This window comes from Marmota monax, unplaced genomic scaffold (genome assembly GCF_021218885.2).
Source record: "Marmota monax isolate L192 unplaced genomic scaffold, Marmota_monax_Labrador192_F-V1.1 WCK01_AAM20220418_F8-fsc00353, whole genome shotgun sequence".
Taxonomy (NCBI): Eukaryota; Metazoa; Chordata; class Mammalia; order Rodentia; family Sciuridae; genus Marmota; species Marmota monax.
This window is the reverse complement of record NW_026692700.1, coordinates 872,351-893,185: the sequence shown is the minus strand read 5'-3', so window position 1 is coordinate 893,185 and position 20,835 is coordinate 872,351. Positions and strand designations below refer to the sequence as shown.

Genomic DNA, 20,835 nt, shown 5'->3' with positions numbered 1-20,835 from the left:
TGAGCGCCTACCGTGTGTCAGCACAAAGACTGGCCTGAGTCTGCCCTCCTGTGACTAATGTTGTCCTGTTTCCATGACACGGTGGTGATGATGGCAGCCCCGCCCGTCCCCATCTTGGCCCACTCTTCCTAGCAGGTGCTCACCTGTCACTCTGGGACCCTCCTGAACACGTGTGCCTCAGCCAGGCCATCTGGACCAGCCCTTGCCGACCGGCCACCTGCTGCTTCTGCGGCCTTTCTCCTGCCTGTCCCAAGCCTTGTGACCCCTGCAGGACAGCGCCCCTCGCCTGGCCTGTCTGCTGTGGCATCTGCTCCCACTACAGAGCACCCTTCAGCTGCATCCCTCCACGTCCCCGCTGGATGACATGTGTGCCTCGTCCCTAGGGCCCTCTCTCCCCGTCCCCGCTGCTCCTGTTCCTCTTCTCTCCTTCCAACCCTCACCTCGTCTTCCTTTGTTGGCTTGAAGAGTTTCCTTTTCCATCTTCTCTCTCAGACAAGAGTCTGGGGAGAGGCCTTCTGGGGCCAGAGCACTCAGAGAGCCCCAGCCTCCTGCACACGGGTGCTGGCCCCTCAGGGGCCATGGGCGGGAGTAGCCACCCTTGCTGTTAGTTGACGGACTGCTGGTGGGGTCCTTCTGAGACTGAGCTCCCCCAAGCCTGGCACCGCCTGGTCCTTGGCAGGACCACACCTCACACTCTGTAGCTCTTCCCCCACCCATGGCCAGGCTTCCTGGGAAACTTAAGCCTTCCTGGACCCCCAAGTTATTTTGGGGGGCCACACCACTAGAGTAAAGGGGTTGGATCCTGAAAGAGCAAGTAGAAGGATCTTGAGGAAGAGATAAAAGTCGTGGTCAACAGTGACACTTTGCACCTCGCTGACCGCAGGGGTGTCCTGTAGGCAGAAGTGCAGCATATGCGTGCACGTGTGTGTGTGTGTGTGTGTGTGTGTGTACGCGTGCACACGTGTGCTGAGGGTTCAGGGTTCCCCATTGGACTTCCCTGCAGCTGAAAAAGATAAATTGGCCCTCGACACTTCCCTGCTTGAAGGTCAGCAGTTGGCGCCTCGTCCCCCTTGTGCTGGGCAGTGAGCGTGCCAAGGCTCACCGTCGGGGCCTGGCAGTGCTCTCCGCACACAGTGGGACACAATGAATGTGGTTTCATAGAGTGAGAACAACACGGCTCCCACCTCAAAACACCGAACCCTTCTGTCCCCACCAGTGACTCATGGGGGAATAGTGCACGGTGCCCTTGACCCTGGGTCCCCGGGCAAGCCCAGTGCGCACCTCTCCTCCCTCCTGGAGCCCACCCAGTCCTGCTCCTCTCCACCCATGTCTGCGGGCAGCACAGCCAGAGCCGTGAGAGAGGCTTCAGGGCCACCTTGTTTTTCCGCCTCTCACTGCCCGCCCCTTTGATCCCTCTGGCATCCTGCAAAGTGGGGGGCACATGCTGGGGTGGGAGGGCCTGGCGGTCCCCTAAACCTGCAGTGGCTGGGGGTGCAGGGCACAGGGTGGTGTGTCAGGCTGCGGCTTGTGTTCTGTGCTGTGGGTGATGGATGGTGTTTCCTGCTGCAGAGCCGGGAGAAGTGTGGCCTCCCAGTCAGGACAGGCCGCTGCATGATCTCCACTCAGCCCCATTGAGAAAAGCGAAAGCCGGCTGGGCCTCTCCGTGGGGCTGGGTGCAGGGCCTCCATTGACCACACAGCGAGAGAGGCCTGGGTGCACTAGCCACCTCTTGGCCCCGAGACCCACCTGCCCCGGTTGAGGCTGGGCCCAGGAGGATGGCAGCCAGGATGGTCCCGACCCCTCACTCTGAAGCCAGCATGTCCCCTGCCACAGTGGGGCTGTGCACAATGTGTTAAAATGGAGTGATGTCTTGTCTCAGGGAAGTGGTTGGAGGTGCAGCCTGGAGATGTGCGGGGTGCTTGAGGCGCGGCTCTCCGGGTGCACACGAGGGTGCCTGTGGGCAGGGGATGCAAAGTGGCTGGGGCTTTAGGTTTAGTAAAGACCAGCCTCCCGGGGAGGAGGGCTTGGTGCCTCTTGGGTTCCTTTACTGTGCCTCCCTTCCTACCCTTGTGCCCTCTCTGTCTGCTTCAGGGGCTGAGGCACTAGGGACTCTGGGGGGGATCCCTGGCTGGACAGCTTCCTCGAGTCCACGTGCCCATCCTCCGGGCAGCTTGCTCCCCAGGGGCTCCTTCTGTTTCCAGGTGGGGAGGTCCCCCGGGCCCACCTTTCTGTGGGTGCCTCTCCTCGCCTTTCCTCTGCTGCTTGTGAGGCAGTTCTGTCTGCCTCAAAGCCCAGGGAACCCACAAGCAGACCCGCCTGACCCATCGCCCAGGTCCTGGGCCCCCTCGGCATTGGAGGTGGGGGAGAAAGCAGAGGGAGAGAGAGCAGAGCACGGGGAGTCCAGGGACCACCCCTCCATGTGCCTCGGGGAGATGTCTGGAGGAGGCGACCTGAGAGCAAGAGCAGAGACTTGGGGGTGACTTCCGGGGTGATCCCCTGAACCTGCAAGGTGGCTGCAGAGCCGGGGTGCAGTCCCACACAGCTGCTCCTCCCTGGGCCATTGGTCTGTCTGCGACCTGGCCCTGAGGTCATGCCGCAGGCTCCCAGATCAGCCACTGGACCTCGTCTGAGAGCAGCCTGCCCCTCCGCCCCCCAGCTCAGGTCAGCCGTTTCCACCTGGCTGTTCCCTTCCTCCTCCACCTGGTCCTCCACCTGGTTTCTGCCCTATGCTGTCCCCCAGCTCCTCCCTGGCTGCCTGTTGACCATGGAGATAGGACAGGGGGTTCCAACGCACCCTGCTGTTCCCACGAGGCGCAGCCCCCTGGAGCCTGGGGTTTGTGCCCCACCTGTGCCTGGCAGAGGTGGTCACGGGGCAGGCAGGCGTCGCTGGGCCTTTCCTGGAGCTGGCTGGGCTCTCTGTGCCGTCATCCCTACATTTGGACGGGGGTCATGCTCCACTAACTGCCTGGATTTTAGGAAAAGGGAAAAAAAAATTGCTAGTCTTGGCCGTGGCGTCCTAAAGAGATCTGGGGATGGGCAGTCGTGCTGTTGGTGGGACAGGCTGGGGCTCCTCCAGTCCTGACTGAGGAGTCATAACTAACCAGAGCCAGTCTCCAGGCCCCTTCAGAGTGGCTCTCCACACTCCTAACCAAATGGAAGTCTTCCAAGGCCCGGGTACCTATGGCCCCCAACCAGCCCCCACCGACGAAACCACCAGAAACCACCCGCTTCCTGTTCCCTGGACCCTGACTCTGGAGAGTGGGGTTCTGTTCGATGTAAATCCAGAGGCATCGGTGGGGCAGAGTAACAGTGGGAGATCACCCACTCACAAGGCGTTGAGTGGGCTCTGCCCCCACAAACGCACCTTCTAGGCTCTGGGGATTCAGATCTCAGATTCTCCTGGGGGGATTTCATGGAGCAAGGCGTCAGGAGTGCCAAGGGGTAGTGGGCTTTTAATGGGGAGTTCTCTCCCTGGGGGGCCCTCAATGGGAGATGGCCACATGTGCAGCGTTCCTGGGGGTGCTGGGGTGAGGGTGGGATGGGGGTGGAGAGTGAGCCACGTATGTGGGGAAGAACACTTCACGGTGCAGCATGCGGTACAGAGGCACGGCATGGTGGGGGAGGCGTGCTCAGGCCTGAGGGGCAGCCAGCCAGGGGCGGAGGGCTGCAGGGGAACCAGGGAGTGGAGTAGGAGAAGGGGCCATTGCAAGGGTCCAGTAGGCAGAGGAGGGTTTACCACCACACTGTCCATGAACGCGGGGACCCTGTGCACGAGCCTGCGTCTGAGCTTTGCCTCCGTCCTCTGGCCTGGTTTCCTAGAGAGGTCCCCAGTCCTGTCAGCCTCAGGGGTCTGAGAGCTGGACTTACCATCAAAGCAGGGCGTCTCCTCAAAATGAGGCACGACACCATTGAGGGTTGTGATCGGGGCAACGATGTCACTGAGGGGCCTCCCCAGGGAGGGAGGGGAGGTAGTGACTGGCTGTGGAGTCCAGGCTGGAGGGAGCAGGAAAGAGCAGGACGGCCTGAGAGACAGTGGGGCTGCTCAGTGGGTCCCACCTCACCAGGCTGCGGAGCTGAGCATGTGGGCAGCAAGAGAGAGGGGCCGGCCGTGGAGTGGCCCTGGGTGCCGCTGCTTGGCAGGAGGGTCTGGTGGCCATTTCCCCCTGGAGTCTTCTCCTCTCCTGGGGCTTAAGATGCAAAGTGCTTTTTGGAGGGACACTGATCCATGGTGACAGCCTCTTGGACCCTGGTCCCCGCTCATCTGTTAATGCCAGTATCTGTTTTAGATCAAGATGAGAATGCTTCAAGGGTACTTGGTCTTGATGTTGCTTTACTTTCTTCTCTTTTCCTCCAGGTTGAGAATCTGTCCCTGGGAACCTAGAGTGCGTCCCGGCAACGCTGGCTCTGCCCAGGGGAGTTCCAAGAAGAACCTCCCGGGCCTCCTGCCCCAGCGAAGCTGCCCTCACCTCCCACTGCCAGGTAAGGCTGCCACCCGCCGCAGCGCCCTTGGAGCTGGCATTTGCAATGGAAAAGCATTTGAAGGAGATGGGGGTTTGCAGGGTCGGGGGTTTGTGCACGTCTCTGGTTTGCAGAGCATTGGGTCTCTGTGGCTTCAGGGAGGAAGTGGGGGAGACTGGGCTGTTCTCTGAGCCCTGAAAACCATCAGCCTGGCCTGGGGAAGGAGGGCAGATGGGGAGAGGGGTTCACTGCTTGGTGTTGGCATGAGATGCTGCAGAGTCCAGGGTGGATTCCATGTTCTGGTCACTGCCCGGGTGGCCCTGCATGCCCACGGGAGGCGCTGCACTTTGGCCTGGCGAGCTGCAGAGGGTGCCATGGCTGCCCTCTCCCTGGAGTCTGTTCTAGCACTGGCCACTGTGTTGGCATCTGACTCCGGGGTCTAGGGCAAAGTCCCCAAGACCTCCCTGGCTCCATGCCAGCCGCGGGCCTGGGCCACCACACCTGTCACAGACCAGCCACACCTGGCGGGTTCCCATGACCATGGTTTGATGGTTGCCAGAGTGGCTCCCGCGTCTCAGGAAAAGGCTGTGCTGATGGGTTCAGGATACAGAGCACCGAGGGCGAGGGCTCAGGGTCCCACACAGCTCCCGGCCCCTTCCCAGCCCGGCCCAGCTAGGTGCTCACCAACCAGAAAATGCCCTGAGCCCTGGGTGTCCAGGGTTTCCTCGGGGTCTCGTTACATCCTTGGCCGTGGGCTGGAGCCGTCTCCAGTCCCTTTTCCTCCCGGAGAAGTGGAGGGAAATGTCCAGCCTCTCGTCAGGTGCATGGCCAGTTTCACCCCCACACCATGGGCAGCCCACTAGGAGCCCCCTGGGCCCATGGTCCAGTTGATCAAGGGGCTCCTTACACACATCAAAATCCATCCTTATGCCTCCCAGATTCCAAAGCCTCTGGAGGTCGCTGCCCAGGAGCCAGGGACAGAACCCAAGGGATTCTTTATTGGCCACCAAGGAGCTCAGCACAGCCCTGCCCCCGGCTAATGACCAGCCAAGGCTGGCCAGGCAGAGTCACGGAAGGCGGGGAGGGCTTGCTGTGGGCGCACTGTGGTGGGCTTTCTGGACTGACTGTGCGATGCCAACGAGAACCCCGCGCAGAGACCTGGACGCCGGCTGGCCTCTCTGATACCCATTAAAGGCCCTTCCCAGGTCTTGATTCCGATCCCCACCCCCAGCTTCGTCACCGTCCAGTGCTCGCTGTCCTTGCTCCGTGGTGCTGGCTCCCTCCTGCCTCGGGGCCGTGGGGACTCCCTCCTGCCTCGGGGCCGTGGGGACTCCCTCCTGCCTGGGCTCACTGATCCGGGCTGATCTGTGTTTGCTGACCCACCACACACACGGTCTCTGACTTAGGACGGCTGTGCCTCACCATGGTGTGAGAGTGCTGTGGCCCAGGGACGCTGACGTCGCATCCGGAGTGCATCTTCCCCAGGGGCCATCTGAGTCATGCCACGCTGGGCTGAGCCTCCTCTGTGGCGTGCTGCTGCTGAGCTGTCAGGTTCAGTAGGTCAGGGTGCTGGATGGTGGGTTCCTCGGGACGTCACTGTCACCAGCCGAGGAGCTCCTACCTTTGAACACCTCTGATGAGCTGAGCCGAGCCCTGTCTGGGGCTCTGGAGCTGCAGGAGCAGAAGCCGCAGCCCTGACAGCCTTTGTATTCCAGGTGGACGAGGACCACAGCAGGCGTGTTTGAGGTCATGTCAGGTCAGGAGAGGCTGTGAGAGAAAGAAGTGGACCCAGGCGATGGAGAGGGGAGGACACTGCTGCTGGTGGAGGACAGGGCTCAGGGGCCCAGCAGAGAGATGGAGGTGGGGAGGGAGAACCCAGAGGGACTCTGACCACTGTCCCGGCAGGGCATGGTGGTGCCAAGGCCCCAAGGCAGCTGTGGATGGGCTGAATGGTAGAGCAGGGTGGAAGGAGACGAGGTCTCGGGTGTCCCTGGCCGGGGTTAGTGGCCTCTACACAGGGATTAAGGATTTTGGATTTCATCTTGTGGGCGTGTTGGGAGGCACTGAGATCTCTGGGGAAGGGACTGACGGGCTTGGCCTCTTGTGTGGGGCAGTCGGAGCAGGAAGACGAGGCTGCTCTGTCTGGGAGGGCTGGTTGGGCCGTGGACCGGGCGAGGGCAGTGGAATGAGCCTCTAGCCAGCCTTTGCTCCTGGTGACCTGGCTCCACAGTGCTGCAGCGAAGGGTCCAGGACCTGCCACTGCCGGGATCCTGGCCTTGGGGGCTTCAGGACCTTGCTAGAGGCCTGTTTGGGCCCTGACCTCAGCACAGGGCAGGAAAGCCCTCAGGACCACTGTCCTCGGAGACTTGAGCTCCTGGTTCCAAGCAGCTGTACGGGGCTCTGTCCTTGGAAGGACAGCAGAACCCGGATGTCCCTGTGGGCAGCTGGTGGGAGCAGCCAGTCCCCATGGCTTCCTCTGAGGAGGCAGCAAGGCCCAGCCTCACCTTGCTCAGGGTCTGAGACTAGGTGTTCTCCTCCCCCAAAGGTGCATATATACATCCTTGGGGCCATCAAAGCCAAAAGCCCAAGACCGGCTCATCCCCGACAGCGGGTCTGGGAAGTTCAGGGTGGGCAGCCAGGGTCACTGTCCAGTGGCCTTCTACCAGAGCCGGCTCACCCCCTGCCCTCTTGCACTCTGAGGGCCTGCCCTGAAGTGGTGACATAGGTGCCATGCATTTGAGAGTCCTGCCCTTCCGCAGGAAGGGGTGGAGGAGACAGCAGGCTCACAGGACAGGGCAGACACTCTGGTCCCAGCCACCTGAGCGTGGCCTTGACCCTGGTTTTTTTTTTTTAATGGGCTCTGGGAGGGTGGGTGGCAGGTCTCTGAAGGAGGAGCCCAGGCAAGCAGGTCAGTGGCCAGGGTGCTGTGCTCCTCACCCCTGCATGCACCCTCCCCCAGGGTCTCACGAGACCCAGCTGTGGGCTCTGAAGGGGGGCTGCCTCGTCCACCTGGGGCGGGCGTACTGCACCTGAGTCCTGCAGGCCAGCCCGCCTGGCTCTGGGGCAGTGGAAGGCCACTGGAGGAAAGGGCCAGAGTGGCCTCAAGGTCAGGGGAGGCCGGGGAAGTCAGGGCCACAAAAGCCTCAGGAGCCTGAGTGGACAGAGGCTGCTGGGCTCAGGAAAGGCCGAGCCGCGCAGGCCGCTGGGTGTGGCCCTCACCCAGACACCCCCGGCTTTGGGAGAGGTGTGGGGGAGCCTGCGGTCTCCTCCCAGGCCACCGTCCCTGCCCAGACGTTCCTTCAGCTTACAAAGGGTCCCATGGGTAAGAGCCCATTACAAAGCTCATCCCTTCTAAATATGGATCCGATTTGGATCTTACCATACAGTAAATTACGAGTCTTTATTAAAAACCTGGATGGAAATTAATCTCGGCAAAACGAGATTTGTCTGCTACGTGCAGTGGCTGAGGCCTGGGGCCGATGGTCCCTCAGATGTGGGAGGAGACGACCTGGCCACAGCGTTGGGGACTAGAGCTGGTGGGCATCGCATGCTCTTCCCTCCTGGGCGTCCCCCTTGCCACTCCAGGGGACAGAATTCTCCCAACCCAGTGTGTCTTGGGGTCACTCAGGAGCTGAAGGCATGGCTGGCTGTCCCTTCTCCAGACGTTTCTCGGGGCGGGAGCACCTTGGTTCTTGGGAAGCCGTGGCCACCTGATGGCCAGGTGGCACAAGCTGGCCAGGCACGAGCAGCACGCTGTGGGGACACAGCGAGCGGTCTACGCCCCTCAGGGGCTCTGTGCTGGAGCCCATCCGTCTCCCCAGACCCATCCTCGGGGCTGCACCCATGAGTGGCAACACGCGACTCTCATAAATCATCCCCAAATGAGGCTGCTTCCCGCACTCATCCATCACGCCCGTCTCTTGTCTGCTTGTTTTTAAAAGCTGTTAAACCAGCATCCATCACAGGGCCCCTGGCACCCGGCTGAGCTGAGCCTCCACTGCCCACATCAGCGGCTGGTGTGCCCGGCACTGTCTGAGGGGTGGTCTCCCAGGGTGGGGAGAGACAGCGGGGCTTTACCTAGAGGCACCGGGAGCCACTGAGGTGTCTCTGTGACACTTGTGGTTGCCATCCCCAGGTGTGGGGCAGGTCCTGGTGGCATCCGACAGCTCAACACGAGCCCTTAGCTTGAGCCAACCTTTGGAAACAGGGATCCGTCTGAAGACCCCAGGGCTTCCTCCTCTCCTGGAGAATGAACCCGGCTCACCTCTCTAACCCCTTCCTCTGAACTCTGCCAGGACTGTCTCTGCAGTGGGCCCTGCTGACAGGAGACAGGGCCTGGACCCGGGCTGCCCGTCTCCTCCTCTGTCTCTCTGACCCCCAGCAGTTGAGGATTCTGGGTGCCTCCAGCTTTTCTGAACTCTCTGCTGGGTCCCCGCATCTGTCAGCCTGACTCTGCGTGGCCCCATCCACCTTCTGGCTCCTTCTCTGCAGTCTGGGAAGGACGGTGCGCGGCACCCTCGGGTCGGGGGGAGACGAGCAGGTATCAGAGGTGCCTGGTCGCTTCCCTTCAAGGGGAAATCTGGGCTGGACTCTGCCAGACTCTCTCCACGCTCCCTGATGGACTCGCGCTGGGCTTGCTCCAAGAGGCCTCCTGCGTGTCTCCGGCAGCTGTCACAGGCCTCAGTGGCATTTGTGAGATTTTGTCCCATCTGGTTGCTTCTCCTCCACCCTTTCCTTCGCCCTGTCTCTGGTGGTTGAAGGGCACAGTGGCTCGTTGGCACTGCTGCGGCATTTTTTAAGAAATAGAAAAATGGACCAGCGATTTTTTCCCGGTGACTCTGGAGCTCCGGGAGTGCGCGGCAAGGAGGCTGTGCAGGTCGCGGAGGGCACGGCAGAGCTCCCCAGGCCACCGCTCCCCGCGAGGCTGCCAATTAGAGCCCATTAGTCATCGTGTGTTAGAGCATTAGGAACGATTAAGGGTGAGGAGTCTCCAGATGTGGCGCCAGAGCGGCCTGGGGACGCGGGGGCTCTGCTGGCTGCCCCCCTGAGGATGCCTGAGGGCCTTGGGTGGGGCAGGGGCGCGGGTGTGGCACCTGGGCAGGCACACTGGATTCAGAGCTGGTCTCAGGGTCCTGTGGCTGCTGTAGCTGGTGACCTAAAACACAGCCGGGAGCCCAGGCCCCTCTCCCGGTGGTGGCGGTGGCTGTCCTTGGCGTTCCTGGGCGTGCAGATGCGTCTGTCCGGGCTCTGCTCTGTGCTCAGGTGGCCGCTCCCCTCCGTGTCTCTCCTTCTGTGTCTCCGTGGGATGTTCCTGTGTGTGTGCGTGTGTCCCAGGCCCCTCATTTCATGAGGGTCCCTCGTGATGGCACCTGCAAAGACCCTGTTTCCAAATAAGGTCACGGTCACAGGCTCTGGAGCTAGGACTTGAGCAGTCTCCTAGGGACACAGTTCTACTACCTACCCTCCGTACCCCACTGAGGAAGGTGACCCTGGCGTGGTGGCCTTGACCCAGCCCCCACAGCACTAATCTTAGCAGACATGGTGTCAAGAGGACCAGGCAAGTTGGGCTTCGGGACAATGGCAGGAGGTGAGGAGGTCCCTGGCCACTCAGCAGAGGAGCTGTGAGGGGGGATCTCAGTGAGGTTTCTGTTGCTATCGCAAAATATGGAGGCAGCATAATTTGTGAAGAATAGAAATTTACTCGGCTCCTGGCTCTGGAGACCCCCTCAGGTGCCCCTAGACTTGCCACCTCGAGAGCCAGCTGAGAAGTTAAGGGCGGACCCTGAATCTAAGCCTAAGGCAGCCGGCTCATGCGGCAGGCTCCGGGCACACACCTCTGTGGGGAGGAGAGCGGCGGGCTCCTCTCCCACCTGTGTCAGGGGGCGGTTAGAGCTCTTGGCTGGGGACGGAGGGTGTCGGGAGCCTCGAGGGGGCCTGGCGGGGTGCACTGGGGGAAGGAGTGGAGCCTGGCCTGGGAAGGTGGTGGGGGGCAGGTGGTTCCTGTGGCCCAGCCCGGGCAGTAGGAGGGCAGCGGCTCTGCAGGGGAGGGCTGAGGGCGCTGGGAGGAGTGGAGCCCGGGGACAGGGGAGGTGGGGATCTGAACTGTCCACACCCACGAGGACGCCAGGAAAAGGAACAAGTAGTCCCCTGGGGCAGAGGGGAGCCTGGTGCAGAAACGGTGTGGGCTGCTCTGCAACGGACCCGTCTGAGGTGGCCAGCGGTCAGCAGTGTCTGGGGAAATGCACCCTCTTCTTCTTTGGCGATGATGACCCACCCGGTGATAAGGGCTGGTCTGGTGACTCACAGATGTCCTGCACAGAGAGCACCTTGGTTCAGTGTGGACCGTGTCCATCTGTTGGTTCCAGGCAGACGGTCTGTCATGGAGGCCACGAGGGCCTGGGCCCTGGCCGGCACCCAGCTCCTGGTCTCACTCTTGGCAGGACCAGGCGGGTCCCGGGTCTGCCCCGTGGCGTCTTGGCCCAGTTCTCCCACAGGGGCATGCACGTCCAGCGTCACATGCAGTGGCCAGCGAGCTCCACCAAGGCCTGGTGGACGGCGAGGGCTCCTATAATGGGGAGGAAGCCAGTTCTCCTCTGATTTGCGGGATGCACCAAGCCTCAGGCCTGGCGTTGTCCATCACATCTGTGGGCAGGAGTGGGCAGCAGAGGAGAGGCATGTTGGCAAGGCCCCGGGAGACAGGTGATTTAGATGGAGTCAGGAAGCCTGCTTCAGGGAGGGCAGCGTGTGAGGGAGGGAGAGGGGGTGGAGGGTAATCTCTCCCCTGTCCCTGGGGTGGGAGGGAGGGAGGTGGACAGATGGTGCCGAGGTGACCTTGAGCCGCTGTGCATTGCTGAGTAATGGCTGAAACTGCAGGAAGCTCGCAGGGCGTGGCCACCTGCAGCTCCCGGTGGGGGTTAATCAGGATGTGGACATTGTGGAAGGACCTGGAAGCAATCAAAGGTAAGCCCAGGATGAACAGAGGTCAACCGGCACGCTCATAACTCAACATCCCGCGTGAAGACACCTGCTGACCTGAGGGGCACCCGAGCATGGTCTTCCTGGCTGACACGGCCATCGTCCCCAGTCCACATGAGTCATCACCCCATTCATCCTCACAACACTGAGCTGGGTTCCCTGGGAAGACGGAGTCACAGGTAGACGATGAGCATAGGACCATTCCAAATTCGATCCCTTGGCAATTCTCTAGACATTCACATGAGACGTGTCATGATGATCCATATCAAAGCTACTCAAAGTGAGGTCCACAGACCAGTGCCTATCTGTGAGCTGCTGCTGCTGGTCCCTGCGATTGAATATGGAACTCGAGAGCAACTGCATTAGAGTGTCTGCTGTTGCTATAACAAAATACCCAAGGCTGGATAACTTTACAAGAAAAGAGCTTTATTTAGCTCACAGTTCTAGAGGGTCAAGGGCATGGAGCCTGCATTTGCCTGGCTCTGGTGCAGACCTCCTGGTAGATGGTACCACATTGGCAGGGGAGGGAGAGATTTTGTGGCCAGTCAGGAAGCCAGAGAGAGGGAAGGGCTCTCGCAGGAGCTAAGTCAGTGTTCTGGGATGACCGCCTTAATGATTTCCACGTCAGGGCCCAGTAGCTGGAGGACTTCCTACCAGGCTACCCTTCCGGAAGGTTCCATTACCTCTCAACATTGCCACACTGGGTTCAAAGTAACCCACATGTGAATCCTGGGGGACACGCTGACACCAGATCCCAGCCATAGCAGTGCGTCTTTCATAGCAATTTGAAAGAGTGATTTTAGGTCTGTGAATCTAATCAGGAATTGGGCTTTGTGATTTACATGTATCTTTTGTTCTATTTTTCTGGTAAATTCATTCCATGTTCCTAGTAAGTTCTTTTTTGCGGCTGTTTTTTAAAACAAAAGTCAGGTCCACAGTGAATCTGAAATCAGGGCTGCCTCCTTTGCAGCAGGGGGTCTGGGAAGTGCTCCCACCGAGGAGGCTTGAGCCAGCAGATGGAGTGGGCCATGTCTGCCTGGCCTCTGCTGAGCCCAGGGCCGGCCCCCGGATGGGACCATGGCAGCCCCGGATGGGTGAGAGCTCAGCCCTAGCTGAGCACCACGCTGGGCCACAGCAGTCAATCTTCTGGGGTCCACGGCGCGCGCAGGGGAGGGTCCTCTGGAGGCCCCTGTGGTGGCTGGCCCTGCCTCCCTGTGCACCTGCGTCCTGACCCCTTCTCACAAGGTGCCATTCATACGGGATCAGGACCCACCGCAGTGACCTCATTTCACCTTGCTCACCTCCTCGAGGGCCCTGTCTCCAAAGCAGTGACATTCTAAAGTGCCGAGGGTGAGGACTTCAGCATCACATGTGTATATATATATATATATATTTTAAACACAGTTCAGTCCATGACAGAAGGGTACATGGGAGTTCTCTGTACTATTTTTACAACATCTTATGAGCCTTAAATTATTTCAAAATAAATGGTTATTTTAAAAAGGAAATCCCTCCCGGCAGCACGGCCACTGTGGTTGGTCTGGATGGAGTCCCAGCAGGCAGGCCCGTTGCCCTGGGTTTGGAGCAAGTGCTCCCTGGGCTGGGTGTCCAGTGGGCCTGTCCCGGACGCTGCCCTTCCAGCTCTCTGCCTTCTGGCCCTCTGAGCCTGCCTGTGGCTGTGGCAGGTGAGAGGAGTGCGGCGGGGCTGCCCCTGTGCCACCTGCCACGATGCCCCTTGGCTCCTCCCTCTCGGGTTTCTGAGCGGCACAGATTTGCTGCTTCTGTTTTCCCCACGGCTGTGGCAGGGTCCTTGCAAGGCTTTGCACAAAGCGCCTTTGATGTAATGGTCTGGACGGTGCCTGGTCACCCTCCTGAAGTCTCCCTTGCTCTGGGACACAGTGATCGTGGTCACATATGGCCCGTGGTGGGGGCGGGACAGCAAGCCTGTGTTGGTACAGCCATGCTCCTGGCTGCCCGTCCAGCGGTGTTCACAGGACACTGTCCTCTCAAGGGAGCTCATCCTCAAGCAGAGGACTTTCAGGTGCTGACGACCTTTAGACCTGGGCCCGCCGAGAGGGCCTGGTCCTTGTCCGATGCACACGCCCTGCTTGCTGGGTACCAGTGTCCTCCTGGGCACAAGAGCAGAGCTGACCAGTGGTGGCGTTTGAAGGCTGTTTCCTAGTTGTGGGCCAGAATGTCACCGTGGTCATTGCCATAGGACACTCCGTTGGCTCACAAGGTTCCCGAGCCCGGGTCATAATTTTTTATTTATTTAAAGATATTTTCCGGTTGTTTGCAGACCTTTATTTTATTCATTAAATCATATGCTGAGAACTGAGCCCGGGCCTCACATGTACTAGGCAAGTGCTCCACCACTCAGCCCCAGCCCCAGCCCATAATCATGTTTTAATTACTTACAGCCCACACCCTCTGCAGAATGGGGACCCTCACTTCACGGCAAATACCCCGAGCTTTGCACCCTGACCAGCACCCCTGAAGGGTGCTCTCTGAGGTCTCCCTGCCCTTGGAGACGTGGGTCATGGTTGTGTGTGCAGCGTGACAGAGGGACCGTCCACGTCTCTCTGCTTTTCTCAAGCTGAGAGCCAGGGAGGGTCAGTCCTCCAGACGCTTCTTCCTCCCGGCCTCAGCTCGGGGTGCCCCAGGCCCATGGCTCACCCCGACTCTGTAGATGGAGACGCTGAGTATTTCTGCTGAGGCGGCAGAAACCTTTTGTCTGTCTGTGGAGTTGATTCTGCAGTGTTTTTCTCCTTTACTGAGCGTAAAGGAAGGACTGGTTATTTATTTATTTTTTTCATTTTCTAACACGGTGGCGTGACACAGAGCCAGAGTGTGTGTTGTGCACGGCGGGCTGCGCTCCGGCAGAGGAGATTAAATGGCCTGTCCAGGTGATAGAGGGCACCAGGCACTGCACTGGAGGTGTGCACTTTTCCTCCCGAGGCTCCAAAGAGAGGGAGTAGTAAGCCTGCACCCCTGGGGACCTGGGCGTCTGTTGCCAGAAGGGGGCCAGAGAAAGCATGACATTTCTTTGAAGTCTTATTTGTTATCTTAAAAATTCACACACGTCTTACACTGAATCCACAATGCGCTTCCCCGGCTGTGACAGAACCATAATATTCCCCTGAACTGCTCAGACAAAACCGGAGCTGCCGTCCCAGGCACAGGCTTAGCCGATGGGTCCTGGACGCCCAGGGCTCCTCTTCCCATCCCCATGCATCTCGAGGGGCTGGGGAGGGGTTCCCCAGTTTGAGAAGCACTTGGTAGGGCTGCAGTTATTCCAACGTGAGAGTGGGCATCGAGGGTGGGCTGCCCGAGGTGAGTTTTCATGCCGTCTTGCTGTGAGATTTTATGAAGGCCATGCTAGGCATTTCAGAGGTGCCTGGTGACCCTGTGACGGCTGTGGAGTGACGGCTGCCCCAGCCCACGGCCTCACCAGCCGTCTTATCTGCACCTCTCTTTCCCCTCTGTCAGGTAGTGGGCACGCTGCACGTTGGCCAGAGGTGGCGTCTCACCCTGGGGACCTTCTGGATTAGGATGAAGTCAAGCACACACCCCTCCAGTCTGTGGGTCTGGTGCCGTGGCCTGGGGCTGAGCATGGTGGGGGATGCAGAGATGGGACAAATAGAGGCTCTCTGAGAAGCCCCCCTAGGGCAGGCGAACACGCGTGTGTGGTGTGGCTCTCTGATGCGCTGGGCTCAACTGGCCCTCAGAATGCTCGGGGGCCTGTATCCCAGGTGGGGGGCCACGGCCTGCCTCTGTGCTCAGTGAGCAGAGCCTTTGCCCTCCAGACCCCTCACCCACCCACTGCCCTTGCACTTACCCAGGGCTCCTGCCACTTCTTGGCCCAGATGGCCCTGTCCTGGTAGGGTGAGGGGGACCCACTAGGAGGGACTGGGAAGGGCTCTGCTTCCTGGGGTCACAGCTGTGTCCATCTGAGGTGCAGGGGAAGTCCAGCCCCACAGTGCAGTACAGCACCTCCAGGGTGGTCAGGAGGACTGGGGAAGATCAGCCACAGAGGACGTGCGCACCAAGAGGTCAGCCCTGTCTTTTCTTGCTGGGGGACCCGAGAGCAAGTGGCCAGGTCCTCACTGGCCGGACACTGAGACAGGGGCTAAGTATGTGCCAAGGGCACTGTCATCCAGGCCAGAGTGTTAGACGGGACCAGGTGGCTCTAGCACACCCCACTCCAGACCAGGGGCAGTCCTAGGGTTGGAGGGGCTCTCCAAGGCCACACAGCAGTAGAGGGCCCAGAGCTACGGAAAGGTGATGGCTCCATCCACCTACCATCCCCCTCTCCATCCACCTACCATCCCTCTCTCCATCCACCCATCATCCCTCTCCATCCACCTACCATCCCTCTCCATCCACCTACCATCCCCCTCTCCATCCACCTACCATCCCCCTCTCCATCCACCTACCATCCCCCTCTCCATCCACCTACCATCCCTCTCCATCCACCTACCATCCCTTTCCATCCACCTACCATCCCTCTCCATCCATCTATCATCCCTTTCTCCATCCACCTACCATCCCCCTCTCCATCCACCTACCATCCCCCTCTCCATCCACCCATCATCCCTCTCTCCATCCACCTACCATCCCTCTCTCCATCCACCTACCATCCCCCTCTCCATCCACCTACCATTCATCTCTCCATCCAACTATCATCCCTCTCTCCATCCACCTACCATCCCTCTCCATCCATCTATCATTCCCCTCTCCATCCACCTACCATCCCCCTCTCCATCCACCTACCATCCCCCTCTCCATCCACCTACCATCCCTCTCCATCCATCTATCATCCCTTTCTCCATCCACCTACCATCCCCCTCTCCATCCACCTACCATCCCCCTCTCCATCCACCCATCATCCCTCTCTCCATCCACCCACCATCCCTCTCTCCATCCACCCATCATCCCTCTCTCCATCCACCTACCATCCCCCTCTCCATCCACCCATCATCCCTCTCTCCATCCACCTACCATCCCTCTCTCCATCCACCCATCATCCCTCTCTCCATCCACCTACCATCCCCCTCTCCATCCACCTACCATCCCTCTCCATCCACCTACCATCCCTCTCTCCATCCAGCCGTCATCCCTTTCCATCCACCTACCATCCCTCTCCATCCATCTATCATCCCTTTCTCCATCCACCTACCATCCCCCTCTCCATCCACCTACCATCCCTCTCTCCATCCAGCCATCATCCCTCTCCATCTACCTACCATCCCTCTCTCCATCCAGCCGTCAGTGACTGTGTGTCCATCATCCACCCACGCATCTGTTACTGTTTATCTTTCTATGTGTCTACATATTTATCATCCACCCATCTGTGCGTCTAGATGCATGTGCCATGTACCTGCTCTTCATGCCTGTTCATCGACTCAGTGAGGGACCGTCCATTTCTGCATCTATCTATCCATCTGTTATCTATTATTGATTATCTCTGCCTCCATCCATGCATCTATTAGCTCTCTATCCTTTATCCACCCATCTGTCATCCATGTAGGTATTACATATCCATCTACTCATCCCCTCTCTCTCTCTCTCTCTCTCTCTCTCTCTCTCTCGTAGCCATTGATTCCTATCATTATCACGAGCTTTATTTTTAAAGCCTCCTCCTCTTCTGGTGTTTTGGGGTGGGAAGGACACCTGACCCAGGCCCCGCTCCTGTGCTGCTGCCTCATGCTCACCTGCAGCCTCAGCAAGGCTGGGAAGAGGGAAGTGAGAGGAGGGGGCGGTGTTGGGCCCTGGAATTGGAGGACCAGCCTCTAGTCTGCAGGCCACGCGCCTCAGCCGGGAGTCAGGCCACGCTGGGGGGCTGCGGGGCCGAGGCTGTCAAGGCATGGGAGGGGCTGTGGGAGGTTGACAGCCCCCTAGAGTCCTCGTTCATGACCCCTGCCCTGGAGACCGAGAGCCCTTAGCAGAGAGACACCCTCCGAATTCTGAACAAAGACAATAATGAGCCCAGTTCAAGTGGAACCCAGGAAGCAAATGTGCCCACCGGCGAGGCTGGCCTGAAGCAGGTCTGGGCTGGCATTAGGGGGGCGGGGGGCCGACACGTGGGGCCTGGCTGGAGGTGGAGGCAGCCCCACACAGGTGTCGCTGCAGTTAGAGCGAGTCAGGAGGGAGCTGCTGTGGGTTTTGAAGCCTCTCCTCAGGATAGGCAGAGCATGGGGGCAGGCTTGTCCCAGGTGGGCTCTGCAGGCGCTGTGTGGCCCTGCGTCCCTGACATCCGTGTCTGTTTCCCTAGTGTCCAGCGCAGGGGTCTTGGATTTCTTTGGTACTGAAGATTGAACCCAGGGGTGCTTAAGCGCTGAGCCATACCCCCAGCCTTTGTAATTGTTTATTTTGAGACAGGGTCTTGCTTAGGGCTTTGCTAAGTTGCTGAGGCTGGATTTGAACTGTGATCCTCCTGCCTCAGCCTCTCCAGCTCCGGGGATCACAGGTGTTGCCACTGCCCTGGTGGAAAGCCAGGCTCTTACTGAAAGAGGAATACGTCAGAGAGGGTCATGTGGCAAGGCTGGCGGGCTCTGCCTTCCCCTGCGCCCCCTGAGTTCTCACGAAGCACCTGCTGTCTCAGAGAAGGTCATTCTACCCGGGGAAGGAAGCCACTTGCCAGCCTCCCACCCTGCCCTGCAACAGTGCTGGTGAGCCTCTGATAGGAACACACCCTTCCTGTGCACGACTCGTGCCATACTTTGCCGGCAGTCAGTCCTGCACAATATTCACAGACGGCAAAGCTGCCCGTGAATCACCTTCCAGTCACATCATGGGGCCACCTGCCTGGTCAGTCCAGAGGCCCTCTTTCCCACCCAGTGCTGTCTGTGGCCCTAGGGGATGGGGTGCTGTGGCTCCCCATGGAAACCTCTCCTCCAATCCTCAGAATCTACCTCGAACCAGTCACAGGCCCCATAGCAACCGAGGCTGGCAACGGTGCCTGGTGCCTGGGAGAAAAATTAGCAAAATTGCTTTCTTTTGGGGAGGGTGTGTGTGGCGGTGGGGGCACTCAGAGATCATTGTTTCTCGTTACATAATGGGCCAGTCTCCTGAGCTCCCCTTCTGGAAACATGGAGGCCCTGGGATTGCACACATGGGCGGGGTGCCCGGGAGCAGCAGATTGCTCTGTTGGTCCAGCTGGGCAGCCGGTCAGCTCCTCCGAGAAGGGTCGGACTGCAAGAAGCCAAGGGAGAAGGTGGGGTGCCACTGCTTCCTCCTCAAGCATGAGTGTGAGCCAGTGACCCCCTTCTCTTCCCTTTCCCAGCAGAGGGGTGGCCCAGTTTCTGCTCTGGGACCCTGTGGTCACCTCTGGCTCTCCAGGGCCAGCTCAGAACACTGGGACTCGGGAAGCTGAGTGACTGTCAACCAAACAGAGGTCCAGGGAGGGGTACAAGGGCCTAGCCCAGCCCAGGAACCTGGGGCCCGAGGATGGGCATGGTCTCGGGTGCTGGGGAAGCTCCCGTGGGTAGGAAACAGTGGAGGAGGCCAGCCCTGGCAGCCCCCCTCAGGTCGACAGAGGGAGGCTGCAGCCCTCAGGGGCAGACGTGGAGCCGACTCGGGGCTGAGCACCTAGTGCTGTCTCCCAGAAGCTCAGGGAGCCTCAGCCTTGCTGGGGACAGGGCCACAGGGAGGGCAGGATGCAGCACGGTGGAGGTGCTCACGGGAGCGTGGCCTGTGCTGCCTGGAGTCGGGGACCCTGGGTGTCCCTGGTGGGCCACTGGGAGGCCCACCGAGGCTCCCTGGCACTCTCCTTGCCGGGGTGCAGGGTGGGTCCAGAGGGGCTGCGCGGCCCTGGCTGGAGCCTCCCGGGCGGCCAGGCGCTGCCCGGCTCGTTAACATGCAGGGAGCGCTGTGCGCGGAGAAATTTAGATGTATTATTTTTTTTGCATGTGTGCTTGCATGTAAATGTGGGTAGGTGCTGTCCTGATTGATGGCAATTAGCATTTTCTAACGGGAACAGATGTTCGGATTGCCAGGAGGCTGGTACCTAACGCCCACGCCGCCATCTGCTCGGCTGGGCAGGGCCGGGGGAAGCGCCCGGCCCTCGGCCCTCCAGTCCTTGGTGGTGTGTACTTAACAGGATTGTGTGAGATTGTTTCTGGAGGGAAGAAAAATAATAATAAAGATGTTTTCAGGGTTATAAATAGTTCATGCTGCTTATTATGGGATGGAGCTCTCCTCTCCCACCAGCAGCCCTGGCTTCTCTGTGGCATGAACAAAGGCAGAGCTGAGCAGAATGCACAACGCCAGCCTCCCCGGGCCAGCGAGGCAACGAGACCAAGGTCACCGGCGAGCTGGGCCTGGGGTCCGAGGCCAGAGGAGGAGCGAGGGGTGGGAGATAGGGGGGTGGGTGAGGCCCACATCCCCGCCCTCCGGCTAACCCACTAAGGGGCCGTAGGGTGAGACCTTCCACTGGAGCCAGGCCCCGTCCTCGTGCCCCTCAGTAGCCGGAGGCGTCCTCTGCTGTTCACCTGCAGATGTGGGTGGCAGCGCGGGTGACTTCACTGGGCTCTGCAGCGCCAGGAGCCGTTCACGTGCAGGCCGGCGCCGTGCCCAGTGCCCGCGGGTGCCCATGTGGCAGGGCCAGCCTTGTTGCAGCTGTCCGCCGGCCGTGGGGAGGCCCTGGCCGGAGAGTCCTTGGCACGTTGCCTGCGTCCCCTTGGCCGGCTGGGACGGCGCTCATTACTCTCCCAGCAGCCGGCAGAGACATATTCTCGTTCTTTTTTCGGTTTTGGCTTCTTAAAGCAAAGCAGTTTGTTTGTGTGCTTGTTTGCTATAAAAAGAGTCGCCTCCCCCTCCCCCTCCCCTCGGCAGGCAGCACCAGCCCGCAGTGCCACGCCCCCCCGCCCCGGGCCGCACCACAGCCCCTGCCTCTAAGGCAGATGTCTGTGTGGGGACCTGTCGCCAGTCCTCAGGCCCCCGACAGATGTCCCCTGTTCCCCAGGGGTGCCCTTCCTCCATGCGCTAGGTGTGTGCCTCTGCCAGGCTCATGGGGCACACTGTGCCCGTGCTCGGCCTCGATGGGCATCCTCCCCAGACCCACGGTTTTATGGTGTGGCCCCTGGGGCCCATCCACCACCACCAAGGCTCCCCTCTCCTCCCGGCCATTGCCCCGTTCCCCAGGACAGCTTCCTGGCAGGCTGCCCGCATCTTGGAAGTGGTGTGGAGGAGACCACCTGGAGGGTCCCCTGGGTGGAAAGGGGGAGGGAAGGTCTTGTGACGGGTCCCTGTCTTGTGGCAGCTTTCCACAGAGAGCAAGGGGCTCTGTGCTCCTCGTCTTCCCATCTGGATCTCCTGGTCTGTGTCCAGCAAACCTGCAGCCGAGTTCCCCAGGACTGTGGGTGGCCAGGCGCTCAGGGCTGGGCCAGGAGGAGACGGTCA

At 60.1% G+C, this 20,835-nt stretch overlaps 1 protein-coding gene and 1 long non-coding RNA gene across 5 annotated transcripts in view; one reads left to right on the top strand and one right to left on the bottom strand.

Annotated features, from left to right (window-relative positions):
* The window catches only part of Rbfox3 (RNA binding fox-1 homolog 3), a 370,105-nt gene that overhangs the window by 76,533 nt on the left and 272,737 nt on the right, over window positions 1-20,835 (top strand). For all 4 annotated transcript variants that reach the window (XM_058579985.1, XM_058579983.1, XM_058579984.1 and 1 more), the window contains exon 2: window positions 4,355-4,479. The gene's annotated coding sequence lies outside the window, so the exon portion shown is untranslated. The remainder of the gene's footprint in view (window positions 1-4,354; window positions 4,480-20,835) is intronic.
* On the bottom strand, window positions 7,840-11,645 carry LOC124094077 (uncharacterized). The gene is made up of 2 exons (XR_006852123.2): window positions 11,491-11,645; window positions 7,840-11,402 (listed from the first exon to the last, which is right to left on the bottom strand). It is a non-coding gene; the product is annotated as an uncharacterized LOC124094077 (long non-coding RNA).